Below are 6,960 nucleotides of genomic sequence, written 5' to 3'. Positions count from 1 at the left end.
ATTTAATAGAATTTTTTCCCTCTCTTGTGCTTAAAGGTTAGAAAGTATTAATGCAACGGAGGGATGTGGAAAAAAATACACTTTTTGAGAGTAGAATGTGAATATTAAACACAGTCACACTATCTAATCGGGACGAAACTGTTATCTTTCTTGAACTAATGCTAAATTGTTGACATAACCACAGGGCAAATGTAATGTAAGACAGCCATCATAGCCTACCAGAGTCCATACCCAACTAATTAAGTTGAAATTAAGGTAAAAATATGTTTGTCATCCTTACTAGTGATGTTTTCACAAAATTTCACATCCCAGGCAAATTACTCTTAATTGTATCCGAAATAATTACCTTCATACCTCTCATAATTTGATAACATTAATTTGAAATAAGTACCTTATTCTCTGCCTTTACAGATGCTGATGTCTCAGTACTTCTGCTGGCTCACTGACTGAACACATGTTCACTGGACCCAATTGATGACACCCAACTGCTTCTCTCCTTTCCCCCCTCTGACACACAGGTCTACTCATACATCTGCCTGCCTTGTGACATCACATCCTGAATGAACATCTGACACCCGAAGCCTAATCTGGCCAAGACTTAGCTGCTCTACATCCCTATCAAATCCACTCTCCTCCAGTACCTCTCCATCACCCTGGACAACACTATAGTGTAGAGCTACTCAACTCCAGGTCCTTCAGGCTGCAGTGTCTGTAGTGTTTACTCTAACCATGCTCAGCACCACCTGATTTTACTAATGACCTTTTTTTTTCCAGACAGTGGTGGTTGCTTAGCTGAAAATAGACAGGGCAGAAACCTTCCCTTTAAACTGATCATTGGTCTCAACCTGTTGTCATATATTTTAATTGATCTACTTTGGACTTTTTTTCCATAAATGTGCGTTTGAAATTCAGTATTGACGTTGGCTTACTTTTATTGATTCACTGGTGAAAGAAAATGGCTGATTTTTGTTCTTGTTCATATTGAGTCAGATAAACTCATAAAGGCACGTGAAGTGAGGAGTTTGTAATTCGTAGTATACGGATGGATTTTGGGGTGATTGCTGAGCCTACATTTAAAAACAGAAAGCGTGTCTGACATTAGTCTTACAACCACCTTTTATAGTTAAAGACAAGTGGGAAGGATGGATTAGGACCATAGAGCTATCAGGAGAGATGAGCTGAGCTTCACCGTCACTGTCCTGTGAGCACTCAGGCCTGCTCTTCTGTGCTGTAGTGGGGTATTATCAGTCCAGGATCACTCGCATGAATCTAAGCATAGCACCTTAGGGTTTTCCCATATTACACCCAGTGTTCGACTGATACAATAGCTAACATTGTAATCATGTAGTTCTTCCATGAGGTTACTTTAATTATATTATGGATAATGATCTCAAAACCTCTCATAATTTAATAACAACTTTTATTTCAATAAGTGTACTAGTATTCAACTTTATAAACTTCATATAAATTAAGATAATTTGGTCTGATAGGCTCAGTGATAACAGGGAGAGTAATGAGGAACCTATCTTTAACGATTGATACTGGGTCTGCTAGCAGAAGAATGTGCTCCCGCTCCATAGCTGGGTACCTCCTGAGGTGCCTTTCCACCTGGGAGTTTTTCTCCCCACTGCAGAGCTTTAACCTTGCTTTTTTTTAAATTTGGCCTTCACAATTTTCCTATGTCCTGCTTTTCTGCCTCTGTGAAAGTGCCTCTGTAAAAATTGCCGTACAAATAAGATTGAATTGAATTGAATTGAACATCTGGGGCTGGTGTACTGCACTGCTTACCGAGACAATATGTTCTGCCGACTAAAGAGTTTTTTCAGACGCCTCTGACAGATAAGCAAGTGTCACTTTGCTCTACCCCTCTGGGGGAGGGCTTCAATTAGACCAAAATCCTGGAGGAAGGGTTTTGCAGACTCACAGCTTGACAGAATGCCCTCAGAGAACCTTCCCAAGGTTTCCCAAGGATGACATGAACTGTGGTTTAAGTGCTTGAGGAGGGACATTTTCTGGGCTTTGTCATCTGACAGTGTTACCACCCTTTACATAGTGATGCTGTTGAAAGGAAGCGACTGACTAGTCAACTGGCTTAGCGATCACTTGGGGCCCCTGTGTACTTGGATGTGAACATATACATCCTCAAAGTCAAATATGGCTTACCAATGCCAGATCTCCTGGAGGCTGCAATATGTGAAATGCGTTCTAAATTACAGATGCCTGTTGCAGAGGCCCAGAATCAGACAAATATCACTGTCCTTTTAGGGACTGTGAAATTTGTATATTAAAACCCATTGTGCCATTCTGAGTAAACAAGGGTTTATTGCCCATTTGGCTGAAAGAGCAGTGATCTCCAGGCTGGGAACAGCTCTCCTGTGTAGATCTGAGATGGTTGTAATGATGTTATTGCCTTATACAAATAGGCCACATCTGCTGTTGGTGAATTCTTAGCTTAGATTAACTGGTTGGCAAGAGCACTTGGGGATTTCATCTTTTCTTGCACGGTACAAAACCTACAAACCAGTCAGCAATGGCCTAGTGAGGTAACCAATGGCACCAGCCTGTACTCCGTAATAGTTAAGAAACTATTATATTACTATTAATTACCATTGGGTGTGGGGACTAATACCCCTGATATATTAAAATATGATCATCACCCCTATATCTTTGGCTGATAATTGCATGTCTTGATTTTTATTTTGCTACTGCATGGCAGCCAGCTATGGATTACTGTTTAAAATAATCCTTATCATTTACACTAGTAAGAAATGATGCGCCTGCATTTATACTTATCACATATCAAGAATGCATTATTTTTTAATAATATAAGTTTTTTTTTTTTTTAAGTGTGTCGAAATTTATAATGTAAGAACACTAGCAGTAGCAACATTAATGGGTAGAATGGCAGATTTGTTAAATTAATAGATAGCTTTAGCTGTTAATAGCCCAGGTATTTGAATATTGAGCTTTTAGACACATGCACAGTTTTAATATCAGAATGGAATAAAGGTTGTGACAATGAATAGATAAACACTTACCTTATGGCGGACAAACCTGAATTCACCTAGCCGTCCATTTCATATAAGCATTTTGGAAAAATAATGAAAAAAAAAAAAAAAAACACTTGACAGTGCTTTCAGATGTTTGGTCCCTACTGTATGCACAACAAACCTAATGCACAGTTACTGACCATGTGAGGGGACACAGGTTCATAACACAGCAGCCACAACAGCCTTTTTGAGTTAAAAAATAAATAAAAATAAAACTGACACAGAGAATAAATTGTTCCTATTTGAGTAAATGAGAGATAAAAAGTAGTAATGGTGCCTAGTATTCATAGGAGTGTAAGCACACCCCTCCCTGCACTGGTACTGCATTGATATTTATGCTCCACATAAACAGAGCTTCTCTGTAGGTGCTACAGAAATGTTTACTACTTGATTGATACAGTCTAACTTCTTTAAAAGAATATGAGATCAAAGTCTTGACTAAAGGCCAACTTTATGCTTAGGAGAATATTGTTTGATCCTGGATCGATGGCCAGGCCAAAAAAGCCTGATAGATGTGTAATGCGCCATTCAGTATTCTACAAGAGTATTATTACAGCACAAGCTAACTGCAATGAAAAGGTAGGAGAGTGTTGGTTAGAAGTATATAGGTGGTGTAGGAATTTCCTTTTTCCAAAACATTAATTCAAATGATTATACAACCGTATAATATTATTAACCATATTATACTGATACAGTATATCATTAATATTTTGTCAGAATCAAATCTGCATATACAGTGGTGCTAGGCTATTTTTATTCATATAATATGTCTCCCTATTATAGTCCTACTTGAGTCCTACTTGAAGTCCTAGTTGAATACTGTTGCACAAAACATTTGTTAAACTGTATGTACTGTAGTATCTAAGATGAGAACCCAACTTTAGTCCACTCATGCAGAAGAATAATGTAACCTTCCCTTTAGGGCTTTGTGTGGTGCAGAAGTAAATCAATTCAGCTGTGTACTGTTGCCTTGTCAGGAGACATTTATGTGTAATCCCAAGTGTGTGTGTGTGTGTGTGTGTGTGTGTGTGCGTGCGTGCGTGCGTGAATGCATGCGTGCGTGCATACGTGCATGCATGTGTGAAGACAATTCAATTGCGCAACATTGACGTAAATAGAACATAGTTGCTTCTTCATGGTACCTTGTTTATATTTCAATGACTGAGATATTTATGATCACAAATATAAAAAGGGAATGCAAGAATGTGAAAAAAGTTTTCATGCAGACAGTGAATTATTTGTCTGGGAAATTTTCAGGATGAGTGACGGGGGATTCAGATTCCAGTTAATAATCAAATTGATAAAATATTCAGCTCAAAAACAAAATAGAAACTCCATCCAGCCATAATCAAACTGTGGATATACTCCTGACTATAGAACTTTAATCGTTTTAAAATGTTCAGCATAAAATATACAAAGTTTTTTTGACACATTTAATGAAATGACAAAAAAGTGCTTTCCATACAGACATAATGTTGAAAAGCTGTATCAAAAAATATAATCCAAGAAAGATACAAGAGGACAGCTAGTATGTTCCGCAAAAAAGGAAATAAAAAATATCTATAAATGATCATATAGTAGAACAGAGGTGCAGTGCAGAGATTGTGGAACTGTTAAATAAATACACTGTGACAGCTGTTCAGCGGGTAGGTAAGGCACCACTGTTTCCCCTCCCGTAGCAACGATTGCTTCACCTATGCCATTGGCAAGGAGGAGCTCACAGAACTATTTTAAACCACACAGACGGGCGGCGGAGGAGGACAGAACCAATGAGGCACGCGAGAGCTCCTGGGAAACGTCCCGCTATGTCCTGGCTCGCCATTGGCGAGGACGGAGAAACCAGGGAGGAGAGAAACGGGTTCATGGTAGCGGGGTGACTCAATGCCTTTCCCACATCCACAGTCAGACGGTGCTTAGAGATGGAGAGCAGAAGCTGTGACTAAGCACATGAGAAAGAAGCTCTGCTTCTTCCATCAAAGGAGAGTTCTGAGTCTGTATAAATGTGTGTGTGTTTGTGTGTGTGTGTATCGGTGTGTGTGCATGCGTGTGTGTGTGTGTGTGTATGTGTGTGTGTGAAAAAGAACACACTGTACTCTGGCTTTTCTGGCTTTTGCAGCAGAGAAACAATGAAGAGTAGCTGGGATGAGTTATATATATTTTTTTAAACCCTGGTGGTAGTACAGTGGGGGAAAAGTGGGCAGTGAAAACTGGGGACAGAGAGCAGAGAGTGACCACAAGGAGGGATTAAGGTCTGCCAGCTCATAAATTTGTAAATTCTTCTGTTTTTATGGAAGAAAAAAACCAAAACAAAAAAGTGTCCCTATTTGGTCTGGCCCTCTGCATCGCGGTCTGATGATTGTCAAACAAATATTGTCAGTGGGCTGCAGAGGGAAACTGACAGTCAATGTAAATTGTTCCATCGTCAGCATGGTGTCTATTACCAAGCATGCAGCAACTGCTGCAGTGTAACATTGTAGCATGGAATTCTCCCTCAGCACCACAATGGTGACAGTTTCAAGGCTGAACATGGCTGTGACAATTTGATTGCTGCTCATGTTTCTGGGGCGTGGGGCAGCCTTTATTACGTTTCTTGCAGTGACCTTTGTCCCCTTTCTGTTGCCATTTCCCTCTTTTTAGAGCTTGGCTGCGGAGAGAGTCACCCTGGGGCTCCGCTGGATTTTCACGAGGGGCGGGGCAGGCTGAGGGGGAAGCTGTCAGAGCTACCGCTGGCCTTGGAACACTCTGAGGTCCTGGCAGTCAAGCACCTCTTGGTTACTGCGACAGTGCCAAACTGAAAATTAGCGCCATGGCCTTGTGCTTGGTTCTGTAGATGGCACTGTGAAATGGGATGAGGTTTTTAGAAGTGCAGAAGCAGGCTACTAGCAACCTCTTAGGAAATGAGCTGGAATGTATTTTGAAAGTCCAGTGCCCTTGGCAAAGCTACATGCTCTGCATTTCTGAAGAACTGATAAGCTGTAAGTTTTGATGTTGTTGGAAAGCTGACAAAGTTAATTTGTTATGTAAACAGTTGCAGAGAGAATGTAAGTACTGTAGTTAGTATCAAAGTTTTATACAAAGCAGCCTCTTCAGACTATTAGAGTAACAAAACGATCATGTACAGAGTAGCAAAAGTCAGGAAACTGAAATATATGTTCTATATTGGACATTTACATGCTGCTGTATAACTTGCTGAAATCAATCAGTGTGCCTTTGCTGAATGGTCATCGGGGGGTCTGGCAATTAACCATCTGCCACAGGTAATGCCAGGTAGCGGTCTGATGTGCTGTACTGGGCTCCTTCATCATAAGATAGGAAAGGAGTGTGTGTGCATGTGTGTGTGAGAGAGAAAGAGAGAGAGAGAGAGAGAGAGTGCGCGCGAGCAAACGAGACAGAGAGACCTGAGGCACCTGCCACTTCTTGGAGTCTCTAATACCTTACAGCCTGGGTTATGTTGGGGGTCCCTGGGATGGCTTTGAGCCTGTGTGGGGGTCCCTGGATCAAAACCAATTGAAAATCCTTGCCTTTACAGCAGAAGGTGGAGGTTAGAAGCATGACCCTGATCAGTTTTAAACACATCATTCACATATTGGGAGGGCGTACTAGTGTCAGAATGGGCCAAATAGCCAATGGAGTATTGCATATTCCAATAACTGGTGACATCAATCTAATACGCATGGACATATGGTAATCACAGCAGGAATGGCACCTGAAAAGGTTGGTGCCAATCCCAATACAGGTAAGACAGTTTATGGGACAAGTGGATTGTTACTGTGGTTTCACACCTTCACTTCCCAGATCGCTAGCCAGCCTTTGGGATGTTGAAAGATACAGTGATATGAGCCCAGGTATTCAATCTATGACTTGACAAATAATACAATCTGATTTGTAAATAATCAGTTTTCATTGTGGA

This window comes from Anguilla rostrata, chromosome 3 (genome assembly GCF_018555375.3).
Source record: "Anguilla rostrata isolate EN2019 chromosome 3, ASM1855537v3, whole genome shotgun sequence".
Lineage (NCBI taxonomy): Eukaryota > Metazoa > Chordata > Actinopteri > Anguilliformes > Anguillidae > Anguilla > Anguilla rostrata.
This window is presented reverse-complemented; position numbering follows the sequence as displayed.